This window comes from Ascaphus truei, chromosome 4 (genome assembly GCF_040206685.1).
Source record: "Ascaphus truei isolate aAscTru1 chromosome 4, aAscTru1.hap1, whole genome shotgun sequence".
In the NCBI taxonomy this organism is placed as follows: Eukaryota; Metazoa; Chordata; class Amphibia; order Anura; family Ascaphidae; genus Ascaphus; species Ascaphus truei.
The window spans coordinates 353,303,712-353,326,763 of record NC_134486.1 but is presented as its reverse complement, the minus strand read 5'-3'; the positions used below and the strand labels follow the sequence as shown (position 1 = coordinate 353,326,763).

Below are 23,052 nucleotides of genomic sequence, written 5' to 3'. Positions count from 1 at the left end.
TGGTGCCCTTCCTATGCTGCTGCCACACTGAGAGACGAAAGAGCCCCAGTAGTGGGTACTGACACTGGAAATCCTGGTCATTCATTCCTCCTTTTGTGTACATAAGATGAAAGTTCATGTGACATTTGTCTTGGAAAATGTGTTTCAATTTTACATTGCTGCCCCCCCCTACCCCCCCACACACACAGAAGCCACCAATGCCCATACCTGAACTATGCTTAACAGCATGCACAATGCCCTTTACTGCACCGTGCCTGACTTGTCAGGAGAACCGGATTAAAATATGTGTGGGAAATGGACCACCCCTTGGGATAACCGATCAGGCCCCAGCTCAATCATCAACTATATATACACACTCAAATACAGCCCTGCACACACTGCCAAAGCCAGTATACAAATGGGTAAATCAACTGACTAACCCTCCAGGCGCTCAGAATAAAGCATAGTCCTGCTGGTGAGCAATAATAAAATGAATCTTTCAGACCCCGGCTATAATCAACCATATGGCAGTGTAATATGTATATTATGTCCTTCCCCCCAACCGGCTCACCATGAGCACTATCAGGCTGGAACACGGGAAACTCACGTATATTTCTTGTGGCTGTTGATGTCAAGCCTGTCCGGTCTTGGCAATGTGATGTATGCTCCTGCTCCTCCTGGATGAAGCTGGGATCCCTCCGTTTCAAGATCTTGTTTCTTCACCGCCAACCCGCTACCCGCCGATGCGGAGGGTGGTCACCTGACCGGCGGCATAGATGGTGCTTCTAGATGACGTCACGGCAGACCCGGCAGCCAGGAACAAACCAGCAATGACTCGGCGTGCAGACGCGCAATGTAACAGCATAGAAAACCTCTCAAAAAGAGAAAAAGCGCCGCACAGCACAAAAAAGGAAGGTGAAGGCTGATGTGAGAAAATAAAAGGAGCTTTATTTGCACAAGGTGCAAGCGAAACCTCTTGACGCGTTTCGGCCTGGCAGGCCTTTGACAAAGGCCTGCCAGGCCGAAACGCGTCAAGAGGTTTCGCTTGCACCTTGTGCAAATAAAGCTCCTTTTATTTTCTCACATCAGCCTTCACCTTCCTTTTTTGTGCTGTGCGGCGCTTTTTCTCTTTTTGAGAGGTTTTCTACACTGCCAAAGCCAGATACACATAAATAGAGCACCATATACACTGCCAGCACTATATACATATAAATACCACACAGTGTACACTGGCAGCACTCTTTTCTTTTTTTCTGTGTGTGTTTCCCTAGGGTCTAATAATGGACTCCTTCCAAGCCTCTCTGAACCTGGATTAGAGGTCCCAAATGAACTTTTATCTGCCTGAAAATACCTCAGCAAATTCCCTCTAGCCACCTAAGAGGCTACCCGGGGGCTTAACCCTCTGTCACTTTCTTGAAGCTAATTTAGTGGGAAGGAGGGGGAATCAAGAGGGCAGTAAAAGCCTTGCACTCTGCCTGCCACCATATGCCCTCGGGGCCTCCACTCACTCTCTGCTTTACCGCCCGATGGCCTTTTCACCTTCCATGGTCCCCTCTCTCCACCCAAAATGCAGGGCAGCTGCCACCACAGCCCGCCTACGGCACAGGAACAGGTCCCAGCCTGGAGTTGGTAGTAGAGCTTCTGCACCCGGGACAGACACTACCAAACCACAATGGGGGACATCCATCTCGGGAAGTAGATTTTAGTAAATAACTTATGGTGGTTTCAAAAGCTTAAATTGGTCAAAAGACAACTGTGTTACTTAGCAGTTTAATGACTTACTTGATATCTATGAATCCCTTTCTTGATTCACTTTCCTTAAAATAGGATGACCTATACTTTTCTGGAGTCTACATCTAGGCAGCAATCAGTGCTAAACCCTGGGGGGTTTGCACTTTTCTTTCATATTTACTTTAACAGATCTCAACTTGACTTTTTCAGTGGACTTTTTTTTTTAAATTGTAAAATCAGCTTCGTTAAGATGATATGAGCAGTTGAACTATTAATGGGTAAATTTGTTATACTTCAAAGTGGCTGTTTAGGCTCTTTTCAGATGAAAATTCCTATTGAGTCGTTTGTGATTTTCGGCAAAAAATGGGCCCAACAGACACTTTTGAAGATGTCAAATTATCCTATAAGTGTCTGTGAAGTAAAAATGGATGTATCCCCATAGCCTGGTTCAGTCTGAGGCTACTAAGGTAACCTCATACACTGGAGATTAAGAAAATTATTATTTTAAAAACCCACATACACAAAAAATATATATACAGCAGGTCCCCGGGCATACGGCGGGTTCCGTTCTAAGGGCCGGCCGTATAGTGAAAATCGCCGGAAAGCGGAGCCGGCAATTTTCAGCTGTGCGCATGCGCAACCCGGCATTTCTCCCCTTGTGCGCATGCGCAACCCAGCAATTTCCCCATTGTGCACGCGCGCAAGCTGTGTTCTGCGCGTGCAAGCTATGTTCTGCGCATGAGCGCTGGCGGAAACAGCCTCTAAGCAGACATGGCGGCCCGCTTCTCGGTGTTGCCGTATCAGCGGATCGCTGAAAAGCGGGGCGCCGAGAAGCGGGGCCTTGCTGTATATATTTGAAAAAGCTGGAAATGCAATGAGCTAAATTCCTACTATTAGGGAGGATTGCTGCTTTAAAGTTCGTTTGCTCTAATTTTGTCTGGATTTCAAACCCAGTTTGATTTTAGGGTAGTTGTTACACTTAGCACATCTACTGTAGATTGATGCTCTGGCTGATACACCGTTATAGCTTGGCAGACTTCAGCGGCAGACGCCTTGAAGAATTTAATTTGTCGCTTTCTTAATGGACCATAACCTTCTATGACAAGGTCATTTGCTGCATATTCATTTAAGACACAACAATCGGCAGAATAAAAGCAAAGCAGAATTCAAAATAAAAACTTGATTTTTTTTTGTGTCAATTACAGGGATTTTATTCTGAATTTTTAAATGCTTCTAAATTATTCTTGTGTAAAAAAAACTATTTTCTTTACAAAATATATACAACATGTAATGAGATAAATGTTTAAAATATATTATATGTTAATGTATATATGATATGTTAATGTATATTATAGGCTAAAGCAGTAAAATTCTGGGCATTATTGAAATCCCTGCTCTCTGATTGGTTAAAATTCTGGGCATTATTCATTCAGTAATGCCCAGAATTTTTGCAGCTTGAAATGTGTTTATTTCCAGCTAATCAGCTTTTCCTTTTGTCAGAAAAGCTCTAAGACAGGGCAGGGGATTGAACAGAGCTGACAGATTTCATTGAATTGGGGAGGGAGCGAGTGTGTGTGTGTGTGTGTGTGTGTGTGGCTGCAAAATAAGTAAGTGGCTGTCTGCATTTTGTTTGTGGCTGCAGTTTCTGTCTGTCTAGTGTGTGTGTGGGTGTGTGTGTGTGTGTGTGTGTGTGTGTGTGTCAGCAGCAGCAACAGCAGCAGCAACAGCAGCAGTGTTTATGGGTGTAGCAGCAGCATTGTTTGTGTGTGTGTGTGTGTGTGTGGTGTGTGCTGTTGTGTTGTATGTGTGTGTAGCAGCAGCAGCAGCAGCAGAGTTTGTGTGTAGCAATAGTGTGTGTGCGCGTGCGTGCGTGCGTGCGTGTGTGTGTGTGTGTGTGTGTGTAGAGCTGCAGTGTGTGTGTGTGTGTGTGTGTGTGTATTGTATTGTATGTCTTTATTTATATAGCGCCATAAATATACATAGCGCTTCACATTAGTAATACATGTTGTAATCATATAAATAACAAATAATATAAATAACAGGTCATGGGAATAAGTGCTTCAGACATAAGAGTAACATTAAGGAAGAGGAGTCCCTGCTCCGAGTAGCTTACCATCTAATTGGTAGGTAGGGGGACATATAGAGACAGTAGGAGGGAATTCTAGTAAGTGCGTCTGCAGGGGGCCAAGCTATATGTATCATGTGTCCAGGATTATCCACAGTGCTATTCATATGCTTATGTAGCCCCCTGTAAACAGAACGGGCTACTTATCCTTCTACTACTGGAGTAAGCCCTGGTAAGGGCAGGCGCCAGTAGTGACCATGGGTTTTCCCCCCCCACCAAGCCCCGCCTCTGTGATAGAGGCAGGCCCCTGAGCTCTGTGCAGGCTAGACAGAGGGGAGGTCCTGCTGACATCATAGGGGGCGGGGCTGAGTCTATTTAGTGGGCTGTCCTGTGTGGTGTAAGTGAGTCTTGTAAGTCAGTCTTGGATGTCAGTTCGGTGTGTCAGTTCTGAGTGTCAGGTCTGCATGGAGCTGAGTCTTGCCTGTCAGGCCTGTGAGAGTTTGGAGTCTCTGGAAAGCAGTGTGTCTGCTGAACCAGAGAAAGGAGAGATGACCCTTGACAGCTGCGCGTGTAGCTGGTCAGTCTGGGAGCATCAGATGGGAGCTGAGGAGAGTGTGTGGTCTGAATTGCTGTAGGACCGAGAGGAGACAAGGACAGACCTATATAGAGGTGGACCAATACCCTCACCCTGCTCAGGGGGTGAGGGGCAGGAGATCTAGCCTCACCCACAGGGCCTACACTGATGGAGGTGAAGGCTAGGGTATTGAGGCCCCATCCAGACCATCCTGTCTGGAGACATTACTGGAGGGAAGGAGAGGAGGAATACCAATATATCTGAACTGCTGCTACTGAGTTCTGCTGTTGTGATCAGAGACAATAAAGAGACATTGCGGTTCTACATCAGACTTTGTGTGTTTTCTGGAGCATTCACCCTGGGACCAGGGTTACTTCTCTATAAGGTTCCTACCCCACATTCTGGGAAGTTATAGAGGATGGAGGCGCTGCACCGTTGCTAAGGAGAAGATGGAGGCATATATCCCAGAAGCCTGGTCCTGTATCCCCAACATCACTGCGGGAGACTCAGGCCCTCCTGTTACCGGCAGGTATGCACCACCAACATATATATAGCCAGCCCTCACTACACACTAGATATGGCATCTGTGTCTGGGGGGGGAACATGGGTTACATTTGGAGGCGAGCTGCTGAGATCCCAAAGAGGACAGGCTTTCAGCAAAGCAGAACGGGAGGAGTGAAGTGCACTTTCCGTGCAAGGGCTGGAGAAAGTAGGGTATGTCATACCAGGGGTAGTCAGGGGAGCGTGGACTCCCGCACAGTACGCCCTGGGTGCCCTAAGAGGGTGTCGTAAGATGGGTTCCAAGCTATAGCTGTTCTAGTCCCTTGAGGCAGGTAGTGTGAGGCAACTGGGGGGGGGTTAGCCTGTTAACTTGTCCAGGGACCATGGCCCAGGGCCCGCACTATGAGTGGCCAAAAGTAGGGACGCCTATACCTAGGGAGATGCCCGGTACACTAGCTAGCACCCACATAAAATGCACCATAGAGTACTTGCAGGAACAGTCACTGAGTACAGTGCATAGAGAAGGAGTTCTGCCTAGCCTGGGGTATGCCATACATCATATACGTGGGCAACAGTCAGAATAGCATCAGAAAGCATGCAGAGAGTGTTCAGTGAGCAAGTGGAGGTCAGTCAGTGTCTAGGAACGAGTTATGCACTAGACGCTGAGAATAGTGAACTCATACATTTGGAGGGCTCATCAAAGATGGCGGCCGTCACTACATGTGCACCTCGGAGCAAGAAAGAATCCAAAATGGCGACTAACGCGCCATCCACGGCCCAGCAGTTAGCAGCCGAAGTAAAATGGTGATTCCCGCCAATCCTGGAGCGCGCACGTGAATCGTGCAAAGAGACTGTGCGAGAAATGTGGCGGGAGATGTGCAGGGGTTTGGCGCCAAACCCAGATCCCCTGCAAGAGGAGCGGAGCGGCGCGAAAGCCGAAAGCCCACTCACCTGTGCTGTGACTGGCCAACAGACCAGGCCACGTCACACTGAAAGAAAGAGTGCCCCACCTCTTGTTTCCACCAGAGGGAGGGGGCACAAGGAGAACCAATCAGGAGAGCGTTCCCCAGCGAAGGGAGGGACAGGAAGTGAGAGCGAGGAGCTTCATTTCTGTCTGACATTCACAGAGAGCGGAGCTGAGCAATTGAACTGTTCCACCCCTGAGCGCAATATGGCCGAACTGAGCACCACGATTTACCAGCTACCAGGAGGCATACTGGTAGTGGTGGTTGAGGGCCACGAATACATCCGGTGCCTGTGCGTCCACTGCGGGATACCCGGAGAGGTCCCCAGCACTAAGGCACAATGCCCTCAATGCGGCATGTACTACCTGTGGCCTAACAAGCCATGGCCACTGATCGAGACCCCACGGGGTGCCTCTCTGGGAACAATAACGGAGGTGGCGGAGACGAAAGACACGGCTGCCCTAGTTCCCCGCTACACCCTTTCGGTAAGAACCAAGGCCCAGCCTGCTACAGAGCCGAGAGAACCAGCGGCGGAGGAGAGTGCGACCGCAGTGGAGGTACAGGAGCGAGCGCGTTTCATGCCACTACCCACTGGTGGTATCGCCCAAGAACCCGATGACTCCCTTGCGGAGGAGCCGATCATAATATCGTCGGAGGAAGAAGTTGGCGTCCCATCGGTGGCGATGCGCCTACCGGCGAACCACCCCAGCTGTAACAAAGATGGCGGTCCACTTACCGGAGAGGAGCAGACAAGTCCGGACACCTTCCGACGGCCAGCGCTGGTGCGGCCTGAGGCCCGTAGAAGTCCCACGGCCGTGGTGACTCCCAGTGCGGCGGATATGGCGTCCGGGACGACTCCGGAGGACCTCGAGTACATCAGCCTGCAGCGGAGCAGTAAGGAGACTCCACCACCCCCTTACTTCCACCAGGCGAAGACGGCACCAGCAGAGGACGAGAAGGAGAGGCTTGCGGCCTACTTACCCGTCCGCGGACCGGATGATCCACCACCGCCCCTTCCGGTCTTCGACGCACTTCCGGTGCATGACCACAGAGCGGATAGAGATTCCGCGGGCACCGGCGATGACATCACTTCCGGGTCCGACTGGAAGAGAGGCCTGCATAACAGCTGCAATGGCCACACTGAAAAGCCAAGGCCCATCCAGAGGAGCACGAAGCACGTCGGAGAGAGCAACCAAGAAAGCGCCCACTGGTCATGGTATTACCCGCTTGCTGGACACTAACTTGAACATTGCCCCAGTGCCAACCCCTAGCTCCATCGCCCCGGCTACTTCCCCTGCCCCGTCACAAGTGTTGTCACCGGAACCTAGCGGAAATAAATTAAGCAAGTACCCCAAATATTCCAGAGACGTGCGGGACTGGGAATTGAGCGATGAGGGGTCTGATGGGGAAATACCATATGATAATGTAATACGTGTGCCTAACCCAGTGCCTTTTTCTCCTGCAGCTAGAGGGAGGGCCCGAGGGTGCCACACTACAGCAGAGGCTGGACCTGTGAGTGAGGTGGTTCACAAGATGAACCCTACAAGGTATTTCAACGCCAAAGGGAGGATAGATTGCTCGCGCTCTACAGAGGCGGGGACGTCCGGTATATCATCCCAAGCAGAGTCCGAGATAGAGACCACTAGCCCCTTATCAGAGTACGAGCACCGTGACAAGTGGTGGGCCCCCTTATTTACTGGGTACCACGCAGGTATGGACCGCACCAGGTTCTTACTCATCCGTAACAACATAGTTGATCATTGGTGGGCGGAAGGTGTCTATACTCCCCAGGAGGTGGCGGACGAAGTAGAACACAGGTACTGGGAGATAGAGCAGAAGATCATTGCGGTTTTACATCAGACTTTGTGTGTTTTCTGGAGCATTCAGCCTGGGACCAGGGTTACTTCTCTATAAGGGTCCTACCCCACATTCTGGGAAGTTATAGAGGATGGAGGCGCTGCACCGTTGCTAAGGAGAAGATGGAGACATATACCCCAGAAGCCTGGTCCTGTATCCCCAACATCACCGCGGGAGACTCAGGCCCTCCTTTTACCGGCAGGTATGCACCACCAACATACATGTAGCCAGCCCTCACTACACCCTAGATATGGCATCTGTGTCTGGGGGGGGGGGAACATGGGTTACACTTATTTAAGCAAATGTGTCTTAAGGTGGATCTTAAAGGTGGATAGAGAGGGTGTGTGTGTGTGTGTGTGTGTGTATAGAGCTCAAGTGTGTATAGAGCTGTGTGTGTGTGTTTGTGTGTGTGTGTGTTTGTGTGTGTAGAGCTGCAGTGTGTGTGTGTGTGTGTGTGTGTAGAGCTGCAGTGTGTGTGTGTGTGTGTGTGTAGAGCTGCAGTGTGTGTGTGTGTGTGTGTGTGTGTGTGTCTGTGTGTGTGTGTGTGTGTGTGTGTGTGTGTGTGTGTGTGTGTGTGTGTGTGTGTGTGTGTGTGTGTGTACGTACACAGAGGGGGGCGGCAGTGTGTGGATATAGATAGCTGCAGTGTAAGTGTATATAGAGGTGGTTTATGTATTTACCATTTTATTTTAATTAAAAAATCTATATAACTATACAAAAGTGTCTATAATTTATGAAAAAGCCTACTTTTAGCCTATAATGGTAATAATCCACTCAGAACAGGGCATTACTGGCCAATAATGCCCTGACTGGGTTAAAGTCCCTCGGCTTCGCCTCAGGCCTTCAATTCTTCTAGCCAGGGCATTATTGGCCAGTAATGCCCTGTTCTTCAGGGGTTATTACTTAAATATACTACTTACAGTATATAACTATTAATATTTGACGACACGTTAGAGTATTTGGTTCATGTAGTCTGCTGCGTCTACTCCCTGTAAACATTAAATTAAATTTGATCGCAAGATTTTCTGACTTTTTATCCAAGTCTCTGGTTGTGAAACTTATCCCAAACATCTCAGAATTCCTGCAGTGGATTACTCTTTGCTACATCTTTAAGAAAACTGTATCTTTAAGCTTTTCAGTGCAAAAACACATTACCACATTTCCCCTGAGTCTACAATTTTATTGTTTATATGCATGATCTTTTTTTACCTATTTACCTAATAGAGTTGCCACAATTAAATTTTTATAATATAAGGTGCCGAAATACAGCAGGAAAATACAATTTAAAGCCATATATTATCTCTCCTCTCCCCCATCTCTTTCTCTCCCCCCCCCCTCCATCTCTTCATTTCTTCCCTCCTCTCCCCTCCATCTCTCAGCCTCCCTCCTTGCTTAAAGTGCCCAGTCGCAATACACAGCTCTTACCTGTGGAGGGGAGCCCGTCGTGACGACAGACACCGGCAGTTGTAATTCCCTTCCGGGTCAGACTGCTGGTGCGGCTCTACCCCTGACCTCTGAAGCCAACATAGTCTACAGCAGCAGCCGCCATCCTGCCTCTGTGTGCCACCACCCATGGCCACCCTTCTACTCCTCCCATCACTGCCTGCCGGATCTGCATGTGCCCCTGAATAATCCTGTTGCCCCATGAAATAGGGGACAATTATGCGTCCCACAGACCTTTCAGGGACAATGAGACAATTCATTGAAAAAGGGTGTTTGGCAACCCTGGTTTAAATGCACGATCATTTTTACCTTTTTTTTTGTGGGGAAAAGCCATGTCCTCCCTCTTCTACTTTATGTTAAAGGTTGTATAAAGGATATGAAACAAAATAGACTTGGTCAAGAAAAATATTGAATATTAAAACTAAAACAATATCTGTTCACATTACCCTTCAGGCACAACTAAATCTATGTGTCTCCAAAGCCGGCTAGCCACAATGTCTTTTTTTAGATGATGTCACTCTGGTGTGACCACTGGGCTTAAAAGAAACAGGAGACCCATGGAAATAGGAGTGTCTGGAGGAACTCAGTTAGTTCTGAAAACAGTGTAATGGTGTTTCCCCCCACTGGGAGATTTGGTCATTACTGGTCGTGTGGTGCAAGAAACCTACTGGTAACCAGTGGGCTGAGTCGTCTGCTGGTGGTAGTGGGGACACAGGACTAGGCTTCTGGGGTTCATACCCTACATAACTCGTTAGCAGTGCAGCGCCTCCATCTGCCGTAGGCACCAGGGACTGAAGGTGATCTCCCACAGTAGAAATGATTACCTCTCCCCCATTAAGGTCACGCACCAGGCAGGAGGTATAACAACAGGAACGGTTTATTATCTCTTCTGTACAGCACAGTAACAAGGCAGGCTTCGGCCCGATGCAGTACTTCTCAGCTACCACTGAAGGATGGTCCCTGGACTGTCACTAAAGGCCAAGGGCACCCGCAGCTGTCCTAGCTCTTCCCTGCCTTCCTAGCAGAGGCAGAGGTATGGTCCACACTATCTCCCGGAGTGAAGAGGAATGGAGGAGACCCAATAATCAGCCTCTCCACTGTGTGACCTGCCTTTCTCAAGTGGGGAAAGGCACTGCTAAATTTGGGCGGTACCTGCCCTTAAGTACAGCCAGGAGGAGGCATCAGGTCTGGCTCATGATTGGTCATGCCCAGGCCTGATGTCACCACCTTCCGCTGTCACTCAAGTGCAGTTACAAGGAGGGTGAAAACCCCATATCAACTACTGACAGTCTAATCGTACCAGGGCTTACTGCCAGGAGGCAGACTAGTAGCCACAGATGGCATGGCTACAACTGTATGCATCAAAGATACCCCCTCTCTCTCTATTTTTGAGAGATAAGAAACTTCTGACTGTCTGTATTCGAATCAAAGCTTACATAAAGGTGCTTCAGAATATTAATCCTTTCCATCTCCTCCAGCTCCATTTTACTCCCAGTACATATACATTTATATATTTTGTGTGTTGGGGATTACACAAGTTTTGCAGATAAAAAGGGGAATGTGCCTCCTCTTAATCTTAGATGATTTAGCAGTCAAATATCCATTATCATTACAAAGGGTGATCACCTAACATTCTTCCTCTCTACTGTACTAATAGAGACGGAGGGGGTGTTCCCCATTTTGATTTTGTGTGTTACTTCATGCCTCACTTCACTAAGCTTGCTATATGATACAAGAGGGGGGTGCTATATCATCATCACCCTTTGTGATAATCAGAAGTTTTGAATTTTGAGAGGACACCCCCTTTAATCTGGGAGTTGTGTGAGTTGCAAACACACAAAAAATACTATAGTTCAAAATATATTTGTATTTTTCTGTGTTTGTGGGGTTCAGTGTGACAATGGTTCACAGACAATTTTATTCCTACTATATACTATATAGGCGCTCCTTATTATCTTCCATATTTGTTGGTGTAAAATTGGCCCTGAAGGGTCTTATGAAAGTCAACTACCTAAACACATGTTGCATAAAAATTTACATTTATATTGTATTCGAACAATTGTATTTCACAAGGCCATACGTGTACTGTTTTTTTTCCATAAATATAGGTTCACCCTTTGGTAATGTCCTCTGTCATTTAAGTGTTCGCCCATATTGGTAGGAATACAATTCTGCTTGTGGGTTGAAGGCTGTCAAAATCCACATCCACTATGGTACAGAAGATTCAAACAAAGTTTTAATTGTATCGGTCGTAATAAGGGACAATCTAAATTGTCAGCCTCTGAATAAAAGTTCAGAAAGCCCCATCAAACGATCCCTCTGTTTGTCTACTTTTAGAAAATATACTGTAAGTTATGTTTGGGTGAATCATTGTTTATTTACTGTGAATATATGAGGAAAATAATGTCTAATGTAAATAAATAACTAAATATGTAGTCCATGTAATTTTTTTATAAGTAGACAATTATAGTTTATGTGGTACCTAATATGGCTCAGCCAGACATAATTTGGATAGCTATGTTTCATGCTGCTTTGCAGAACGCAAAAATATTGCTTAGTTTTTACATGATAATTAGATTGGTGTGGTCACATAACTAATTATGCACATGGGAAACACAAGTTTAAAATGCAACTTGTTTTGAAAAATAAATGACATGGTTTGCTAAGGTACACCACACAACCATGGTTTGAAAATGTTATTGCACAAAAATCCTTTTTTCCACACAGGTGGAAACTAGTGTTCCATTGTCAGTGAAAGGGTTAAGGGAGACAAGCTGCAGAGACATGAACCAATAGCATATTTTGTGGAAGTTTATATCCATTTATATCCATATCTGAACAAGCTCCTTGCCCCTACCACATGCAGCACTTATCACCTGAGATCTGACTCCAAAAGGCTGTTCACGGTTCCAAGGTTCAACAAAGTGTCTGGCTGCACCTCCTGTATCTTACCATGCACCTCCCAACTGGAACAATCTACCTGAGACTCCCAAAGCCAGCACCAGTCTAAATTCTTTCAAAACGAAAGCTGTATCCCATTTTAATCTGGTCTACAACTGTTTCACAATCCTATAATCATATATTATCTGTAACTGTTCATGAAATGTCTTTAAATATTATCTATAACCCTGTTCATTTAATGTAACCATGTATTTGTAATCATAACTCTGAGACCGGGACATACTAGAAAATGAGCGGTAACTCTCAATGTAGTACTTCCTGGTTATAAATAAATAATTTGTTCTACAGCATATTTCTTTATTTTTTACTTGTTTTCAAATTGAGATTGTTTTAATATTTCCTGAATAATTGTTCTGTAGTTTAATGCAAAGGGCAAATTAAACATTGAAACATATGTTACTTTTATGTCTAAAGCACTTATTCCCATGATCTGTTATTTATATTATCTGTTATTTATTTGATTACCACATGTATTACTACTGTGAAGCGCTATGTACACTAATGGCGCTATATAAATAAAGACATACAATACAATACAATAAAGAATTTGAGGACAAATAGAATATGACTAGGCCCACCTACAGATGTAGCGGCCATTATTTAAAACACAATCGTGTTAACTAATGCCAGATTGAATGTGAATTTCTAGTACTACAATATACTAGACCTGAACAAGAGCACTAATGCTGGTGCACTAACTTCAAGAACATACCTTTGTAGCTGGTGCTTTAATACTTTGACATTGTGTTGTGTGAGCTTAGATATTGTGATGTGTTTTATATTGTTCATGCATATATTCACATATCCCCCGTTGTGCTATTTGAGATTCCATCAGTGCACCTTGGGTGCCATTCTGGGACACTGATACATAGACAATATCTGGACGTGAGTATACACTCCTCAGCGGACCTCCCACATTAGGCTGATCTCATGTGTGGGAGGAGCCATGTGCGCTAGCACCGGTGGTTGAACAGCGCACTCTTGTAGTTCTGAAGCTTCTGTTTGTACTCCCTACTGCACCACTGCACTCTAAAACCTGGGGTACCACAGATGTTACTTCTGCAGCGCTTTGGGTCCTGACTTCTGGAATCACTGGATCTGGCACTGCCCTACTGAACTCTGCAAATCAGTTGACCGACACATAGAATACAAAAATAGGGGGGTGAAGGTGCGCAGCTAAAACATGATGTGACATAGTGAATACCATCCAATCACCCTGAGATGGAGGGAGTGTACTCCACGGATTCAAGGTGTTTCCCGCATGGATTGATGACCGCTGGTATCCTGTTTTTCCCTTACATCGGTAGAAGAGTAACGTTTCCAGCTGTCCCTCTGTGTGGTAACCCCATTAATCCATTGCTTGATTTTATCTTTTCTGATGTAAGCAGAACTTATAACCCTTTAGTACAATTCACTTTTATTTACTGTGCTTCACTATGTGCGTTGTGCGCCCTGTTCTTTTGTCTTTTGACCGACACATAGACTGTTACCATTGACCCAGTGAACATTTTAATTACAGCCAAATAGTTCACTTATTTCCTGTTTCCTGTACAGCCGCACTGTTGCCACCACTGATGCAGTCCCATGTTAATAAAGCTTTTTGATACACATACTTATTGCTCAGATATACAGATGCAGCGATCACTATTGGAACATTTCACGCGTTGTATACCTCAGAATACCCATGTCATGGCGCGTGACTTTTTCCAACCTTGCCGCATGTTGACTCGTTTTTATCGAGTGCAGAAAATGGTATTTTAGTGTTCTGGTTATTAAACACCTCTAAATTGACACAGTAGCACAGTACTGTACACATTACAGTTCATTCATTTCTGCCACGGATACGCGAAGAATTGCACCCAAAGAAATCATAATCCATGAAATTCATTAAAACAAGAAACAAAGAAGTCCAGAGCAACATCCAATGTGACAAAAATACACAGTGAAATACCTATATATCACTTGAAAAAAGGGTAATTTAGTTAACCCTTTGGCCAAAGCGTATAAGCCTGCAAGCCACTTTCAAGGCATGACCATAATATCGCAGGTCCTAACACTAACAGGTTAAAATCCTTGTTTACCTCTATAATTAGAGGAAGATATTTCATTGTGTATTTTTGTCACATTGGATGTTGCTCTGGACTTCTTTGTTTCTTGTTTTATAAAATTAGCCACGCCCAGTAGCAATCCTTTTGACACTTATATACATATATATATATTTTGTGGTAATTTTGGGGGGTTTATGAGAGCTTGCTGGGTATCTGTGTATTTGTCCATGAAATTCAAACAAATCAACCATGGTAAACACAGGCGTGAATGCCGCGTGGAATACAGCAGAGCACACAAAAATGGCTCCGTGAAATGTTCGAATAACGGCCGCTGCATCTGTAGCTCATTTTGAATTAGTCCTCAGGATTATGGGGCCACCGCTACCAATCCAACCAAAAGGGCTGATACCCAACGAGATGGACAAAACTGTCAAAATCCGTTAAGATGCATTTCCCAAGCGTTCAAAATCCATTCTGAGGTAGATTCACATCCACCCTGTAGGATAGAAGTTCAAAAAAGAGAGGGGAGGAAGAGAGAGGGGGAGAGGGGGGGGGGTCCACTCTACCCCAGTTGCTGCGAGCTGTCTATTCGTATAATCAACCAAATCTTTTGGTTAGTTCTCAGTTGGGCGAGATTCCCTGGACTGGATCATTGGACTAGCCATGGCTCCCAGACCTTGTACTGTTCCTCAGTTTTGCGATTGAGGAAAGCCGTTAGTCTCTCCATCAGCATTACTTCTGTCACTCTTCTTTTAGCCATCTGCTTGGAGGGGGGTAATGTCTTTTTCCAAGAGAACGCCACTGCACATCTTGCCGCTGTCAGGATGAAGGAGATTAACTTCCTGACTGGGCGATCAATTTCCTCTATTGGCCTGCCCAGCAGGTAGGTCAGTGGATCAGTGGGAATAGTGAGGCCGGTTATCTCCTGGATTAGAATTTGTATTGTGAGCCAAAAATTCAGAATTTTTGGACATGTCCACCAAATGTGGGCCATGTCCCTTCGCTGTCCACAGCCTCTCCAGCATAGATCAGAGGCCAGGGATAGATTTGTTTTAATCGTACTGGGGTAAGATACCAGTGAAACATGATTTTGTAAATATATTCCTTCGTTGTGGTATAGATGGAAGTTCCTGAGGCTGTCCCAAATATCCTCCCAATCCTCTCTGTCTATATCTATATTTAGTTCCGCCGCCCACTTGAGCATGTAGTCATGGGTGGAGGGGCCCGCTGTTATCTCCATTCCAGCGTATATTTGGGATATTAGACCTTTTTGATGAGTACCAGTCTGGCACAACACCTCAAAGTTTGTGAGAGGGGGAAATTCAGTATTTGAGGACATCTTCTGAAGATAGTGCTGAATTTGAAGATATTTAAATAGACCTAATTCTGGCGCCTTGTATTTAGTGCGTAGGTCTTGAAAGCTCAGCAACCTTCCAGCGCTCAACAGGTCAGTGATTGCCCTGATCCCCCTTGATCTGAATTGCTCAAACTGTTTTGTTCACATCCGGGGAGGGGGGGGGAACTTGGGGTTGTTGTGAATCGGAGTGAGCTGTGATTTTGGTGATGAAAGTTTGAACTTGGATTTACATTTTAACCAGACTTCCCAAGTGTGCCTCATCGCACCTAATTCAAATTTGTGCACCGTTCTATTGCCTCTGTCCAAACACCAAAGGTAGGCCGGCAGGGAAGGCGTTTTGGCGTAGTGGGACTCTATATCTAACCAATAATATTGGCCCGGGTCTGCATTCCACACTACAGTTTGTTTCAATTGGGCAGCTTGGTAATATTTTGAAATATCTGGTACCCCTAGTCCTCCCCTCCCTCTCAATGAGAAAAGTACTGATCTAGTGACTCTGGGCCTTTTGCTCTTCCAAATGAAATTAAACAATCTATTCTGAATGTTCTTAAGTTCAGAGCCAGGGACATGGATCGGGAGTGTCTGGAAGAAGTATAACAATCTAGGAAGTATATTCATTTTTACCGAGATAATTCTCCCGATCCATGAGATCTGGTAGCCTTCCCATTTATCCAGATCCTTTTTGATTTTTCGGAACAAAGTTGGGTAGTTATATTGGTATAGCGAGTGGTAGCTCCCTGATACATTCACACCCAAGTATTTAATATATGAGGAGCTCCACCTGTAATTAAAATGTAACTTTAACAGTTTAGCCTCCGGCTCTGGTACATTCAGGTTTAGGGCTTCGGATTTGTCATTATAAATTTTATAATCCGAGATTTTACCGAAATCTAATAGTTCTTTATGGAGGTTGGGAAGGGATGTCTGGGGATGAGTTAGAGTGAGAATAATATCATTAGCAAACAACGAGATTTTGTAATTTGTTTCGCCAATTAGTACTCCCTGGATATTTAGATTATCACGAATTTTGGCCGCTAGGGGTTCGATGGTCAGGGCAAAAAGGAATGGGGACAGGGGGCACCCCTGCCTTGTGCCATTTGTCATATATCAAACTTCCGTGCTAAGCCTCCCAGGAGCCTGATCGCTGCTGATAGATTTTGATAAAGTGCCCGACGCCTACGGGAAACGAATACAAATTTCTGCATGTTTTGTCAAGATATAGCCAATCAATTCTGTCAAACGGCTTCTCTGCGTCTAAGCTGAGTAGAATTGCTTTGGTGTTTGTGAGGTTTATGTGATCTACTATATTTATTATTTTGCGGGTGTTGTCTGAGGCTTTGCGGCCTGAGACAAACCCTACTTGGTCAGTATGTATGTCTGGGTAGGATTGGGTTTAATCTATTTGATAGTATTTTGCTACTGTATATAATTTAAGGTCGGTATTTAACAGGGAAATTGGGCGGTAGCTCCCACATTGCATCGGATCCCTGCCTTCCTTATGAATGATTGCAAGGTTTGCTAGGGACATCGATGCTGGTATAGGATCACCATCCATGAAGGATTAAACACATTCAATAGGTGGGCTGAAAGGGTCGGGAGAAATCTTTTGTAGTAGACATTGGTGAATCCATCAGGGCCAGGGGCTTTAGAGATTTTCAATGCTTTTACTGCGTCTGCTAGCACTTCCTGTGTGATTCTCCCATTAAGCATTTGATTTTCCTCCTCTGTTAGGGATGGAAGGCTACATTTATCCAGATAGTCTGATATTGCTAGCGACGCTGATGTCCTTCCCTTCTCCTCTTGGGTTCTGAGATTGTATAACTTAGTATAGAATTTGGTAAATTCCTCTCTGATTTGAGTATCACTATATATTGTCTCACCAGACCGCTTCTTAATCGCAGTGATTTGGGATTTTTTTTTAACACCCCTTAGCTTGCTAGCCAAAAGTGTCATGGAACAAGAACCACATATCTGTTTCACCCCCCCCCCCCTTTCCTTTGCAGTTTCTCATTTCCAGCTGCATGTGTTTTGCTCTGTGCACACACACAGTGCCCGTGTGATAGACACAGTGTTGCAATCCCTGTCTCTGCATTATGCCTGTGAGTTGCTACAGCAACCTCAGCCTTTCTGTCAGAATGGGTTAGTCTGCCCTCTCCCCCTCTGATTTGCTTACAGATGGTCTGTTCCCAGGCTATCTTGCTACCCAGCATACACTGGGACTTCCTTTTCCACCTCCAACACTGGCTGAGTGAGTACCCCTCCTGTAATTGCTCTAGTGACAGGGCCTTATCCTTTTCACCTGCTTCTAACTACAAATCACTACAACACACCATCCACAAGTGCCTGTATGTCACATGACCCTGGCCTCCAGAATAAAAAGTCTGTCGGCCTTATTGCCCTTATCGTAATATCTCTGGTTGGTCCATCTAAGGGCCTTTTCTACATCCTCCAGCTGTATCTTTTTCAGCTCATTCCTGGCAGCAGTCAGGGTTTTGTAAATCTTCCCCGATGGATTAGTTTTATGTTGCTGCCCCAGGTTTATCATTTTTTCTGTCAAGTCTTTGGTTAGTTTTAGTTTAACCTTCTTTCGATGGGATGCAATGGAGATGAGATTCCCCCTAATAGCTGCCTTATGGGCTTCCCAAAGCACTGCTGGGAATGCAACTGTACCTGAATTGATAATAAAGTATTCCAAAAGGGCTCTTCTAATTTCTCTCTCAATTTCCGGGTGATTCAATAATGAATCATTTAGCTTCCAACAAAAGGTGCTTGACTTTACAAATGGGACAGAAAGAGTTAACATGATGGAGGCGTGATCCGACCATGTGATCGGGCCTATATCCGAGTTTAGAGAGGCCTCCAGAACATTTTTGGTAGCCAGAAAGTAATCAATGCGGGAATAGGTCTGGTGAGGTGAGGAGAAGAAAGTGTAATCCCTTTGGCCCTGATGTTGGGCTCTCCAAATGTCCACCAAGGAGAACTCCTTTATGATTGACCTGAATTTCTTTCCGACCTTCTGGGACAATGTCGAATGTGAGCGGTCCGAGGGAATCGACTTATCCTTATCCTTATCGAAGATAGATAGGCTGGGTCGATCTTATCCAGGACCATTTTTAGAAAATCTTGTTTTTATGGAAATTTGGTTTTCGTTAGGCGCATATAGGTTGACCAGGGCGATCGCCGTGCCAGAAAGAGAACCATATACCACCAGAAATCTACCCCCTGGGTCCGATACCGTTTTGACATGATTGAATGGAGTTGCTTGACGTATTAACACAGCGACTACTTGTTTTTTACTGCTGAATGAGGAGTAGACACTCATAGGAAATGTATTAGGGGGAGGTAGGTGGGAAAGGTAAATGGGAGGGGGGGTATGGCAGGGGGGTGAGGGGGGATGCTTAGGTTGATATACAGAGCAGGTCGGATTCCAATTGGGAGGGGGGGGGAGAGTAAGTCCTTGGCAGCAATAACCTGGACTTCGCCCATAGGTGTCTTTTTGTTGCCTATGTCCCGCTTGCTGTAGGAAAATATCTCCACATACAGAGCCCTGTATGGGATGCGCTTTGAGGGAACCTTAACTGTTGTTAGCTACACAGGGAGAGGAGGGGAAAAAAAAGGGGGGGGAGTAGGAAACCGGGAGAACAGGTTGAGTGTACACTCGGGAGCTGGAGGCAATCAGATTTTGGTCATTATGGGGATGAGTGCACACTAAGTCGTGAGATAGTATCCGCTCAACCCGACTCCTTCTCAGAGTAGCAATTGGTTGGGTCGGCAAGCAGAGTACTCACAGTTAGTGAGTTTCCTTGACCTCTCTCCCTCCGTAACAAAGCAAAACAAAACATCCCCCGACCTGGTTAACCGGGACAGCTGGAGAGGGTTTCAAACAGGAGGGGGGGAGGGGGGAAAGCACTGCGGGAGCATCGTGGAATAGAACGGTAATCCCGGATTAGGCGATGTCTCCTCTGGCGATCCAGCGGTCAGGTAGGTGAGGAGGATCCACAGGGAGGCTGGCGGTGCTGGGGTTTCCTCGTCGAAGGCTTCAATCGTTTCACGGTTCAGAAACCGGTGCGGGTGTCCGAGGAGAAGCAGAGCGGTGTTGTTACTGTTGGAGTGACCTCACTTGATCCTGGTTTGGTGGAGCGCCGTTGATCTCCGCGGAGGTCTGGCGGCATCGCTCTCGTCCTCCTCTGCTTGCGGGGAAGTCGCTGTTGAGTCCTCAATCCATGCAGTCGGAGGTGTCAGGCCCAGGGCTCGGACGAAGGGGATCATGTCCTCGGGTCGTCGGAGGGTCAGGTATTTTCCTTTGTTGTTGGCAATCAGCCTAATTGGGAACCACTAACGATATTTTATTTCCCTTTCTTGGAGAAAAATAGTTAGGGGCCTCAGTTCCCATCTACGGTTGATAGTGATCTTTGAGAGGTCATTAAAGATCTGGAGGGGCTCATCTAGAAAATTCAAGGTATCCTTTCCACGGCAGGCCAAGATAATCCTCTCCTTTGTAGTGTAGCTGTGGAGCCTAACAATTTTATCTCGCCTGCGTTTATGATCTTCCGAGCGTGAGCCCTGTCGATTTCCAGATCCCTTTCTTCAATAGGCCCGCAGATCGAGGTGAAGAGATCCTTTAGGTATGCCCAGAGGTGATCAGGTTGGATCATTTCGGGGACATTGCGGATGCGGATATTCTGCCGCCTGTCCCGATTTTCCTGGTCCTCCAGGCTATCCTTTAGGTAGATGATTTCTTCTCCGAGACTGGTGATTTCATCCTCCACTTCGGTTTGGCGGGTGTGGGAGTCTTCCATTTTGCCCTCTAGGTTTGAGGTTCTGCCAGCAAGGCCTGGTATTTCTTGCTTAAGGTCAGCCACCGCGGATTTCAGGTCTGCCTGTAGGGAGGCATGAATCCTGTCATGCATGGATTCAAGGAGATCCTCGAGGTGTGACCTCGTTACTGGCTCCTCTGCTGGCAGGGCTTCTTTCGCCCGTGCTAATTTGCTTTGTGGTGCGTGAGGGCCGCGTGCTCCGGCGCCATCTTGGGAGTCACTCTGCTCCTTGGAGCTTCTTTGAGGAGGCGAAAAATACTTTGTGACTGCCTGATTTGTGGATCTTTTAGTCTTGTTAGACATTCTCCTGCCGTTATTCAAGTTAGGTGTCCGAAAAAAACGCGTGTTTTCTGGGTGGAAGAGTGGTATTTATTCACTTAATGCTGATGAGTCCACAGAGCTCTTCACTCACACATCCATACCCTATGACGTCACCGGATGTTCCCACTTGAATTATCTTTTTAAAGTTCAAAATATATTTTTTATTTAATCTCATTATAGCAATAAGGATGTTTTGGATAAGACAAATTGCACACAGTTTAACCTGTGGAAATGGCACTTGAGTCACATACTCAAGTGATAAATGGTCAAGAGCGGGGCCACTAACAGGGAGAGACAGCCGGGATCAATGTCCCGGGCCCGGCTGCTCTGGGAAGTTTGACTGGCCTGTACAGGAAGTTGGGCCTATCTTTCTGAAAATACCAGCAACTGATTGGGCCCCTCTGCCTCCAGCAACTGGGCAGACCCCTCTCTCCTTCCAACACATGGATGGGGCCCGCCTCTCCCTCCAGCACATGGGCCTTCTAACACATGGAACTCTCCCTCCAGTTGGGCCTTCGGCAGGGATCCTCTTTGGGGCTCAAGTAGGCCTTCTCTGTGTTTCACCCCTACAGGCCCATATCTATTCTCCCTGCAGACCATACCTACTCCCCCCTCCTACTCACCCCCCAGGTCTATACATACTTCCACTCCCTCTCAAGACCCTTACGTATTTCCCCCCCAGGTCTATACCTACTCCCCCGCCTAGACCTATCCTACACTCCTCACCCCCAGGCCTATACCTTCTCTAACCCCTTTCCATACCTACTCCCCCAGGCCCATACTATCCATCCGTTTCCTTTTTCTTCACCCCCATAGCTCCTTCTCCCTCCCCCATAGCTCCTTCTCCCTCCACAATGGCTCCTTCTCCCTCCCAATACCTCATTCTCCCCCCCCAATACCTCATTCTCCCATTCAATACCTTCTTCTCCCGCTTAATTACTATCTTCCCTCCAATACCATCTTCTTCTTACACCACCCATCCAGACACATACCTCTTTCTTCTCAGCTCCCCACATCAAGACCCATACCTTCTCCCCGGGAGAGGGTTAACAGGGGTTGAAGGGGGCTTGCTCCTTTCACTTGTCATGGACCCCAAGATTTCTGCTGGCGGCCGTGGTCATAAGTTCTTTACACTGACAAACACACATCATGTTCTGGTATATCTAGAGATAAGGCTAAACTGTCTAAATCCGATCCGTGGATTTTTCTTGGCTCTTGAGACCAAATTTGATCCACTCGCTGAAACCCAAAGTCGCATTTCATCCACTTTAGCCCTCTCGGATTATTTAAAATCCATCCATGAGTCTCGGATTTTAAAGAATTCAACATGGGATTTAACGTAAATCAGATCCACGGAACGTGTTTCTATTGACACCGATAGCGGATTATTCAGATTCACTTTGCAGGTTCGGATTTTGAATCCATCTGATGGATTTTGGGTAATATGAAAAAAAGAAAATTAATCACCCTTTTTACGAGTGATCCGTGAAAATCTGTGGCTTGAAGGAACAGGCCAATGCGCGTCAGATTTAGGCGGAAAATACATCCATCTCTAGTTATATCCTTACAAAGCAAAGGGAAATATTTTAAAAAGAACTAGAAATTTTCTGAAAACACAGAACTAGAACATTTCTACCCAAAATTCAGCTTTTAAAACAATAGTCTGCTGATTATATCTATTTACTCATAATACGCAACTCATATTTTCCCCCCAGTAATTGACATCTCAGAAGAGCTATTGATGATGTGGATCTTATGATTAGATGAGTGTAGTTGTTGCATATGGATTTAAATGGGCTTTATCAAGGGCCTTCAAACTGTTCCAGAGATACAAGTGTTTTTAACTTGTGGCATCATATATGATAGATCACTTTCTCTTCATTTCTTAAGGAAATCTCCATTGTACGAAGGGTCAGAAAAATAGGCAATTTATATCAGTAACATGGTGCATTGTGAATTTTAAATACCCCAATGTCGCTGTTGTTATTTGAAGAATAACATCCAATGCTTTCAGTAGAGTATACATCACTTTGTGTTACTGTATCAATGCTTTGAATACTTCATGAATTCTTTAGTGTCATTTGCATCAGCAAACCATGTATGGATCAAGTACACGAAGCACGAGAGGAAGTAGGGGTTGGAACAACTTGAAACATATATGATAGGGATACAATTCAATTTATTCTTTTACTCCAGTTTTCAGCTTTTGTTTGGAAAATCCAGTAGGCAAAGCTACAATATGCAAATCTTTAAGAATGTACTTAGCTATATGATTTCTATCATGACAGATACAGGTTTGAATTAAGCCATTGTTAAATTCAAGCCTGACAACAACAATGTACAATACACAATCCTTTTATGACAGGCTCTTTGGGTGCTCAAACAGAAGAAATAATGCTGCAGAGATCTGAAAGATGCCGTGATCATGACAAC

At 45.7% G+C, this 23,052-nt stretch overlaps 1 protein-coding gene across 11 annotated transcripts in view; it reads left to right on the top strand.

The window, feature by feature from the left end:
* The window catches only part of MYT1L (myelin transcription factor 1 like), a 573,498-nt gene that overhangs the window by 241,502 nt on the left and 308,944 nt on the right, over positions 1-23,052 (top strand). The window lies entirely within an intron of this gene.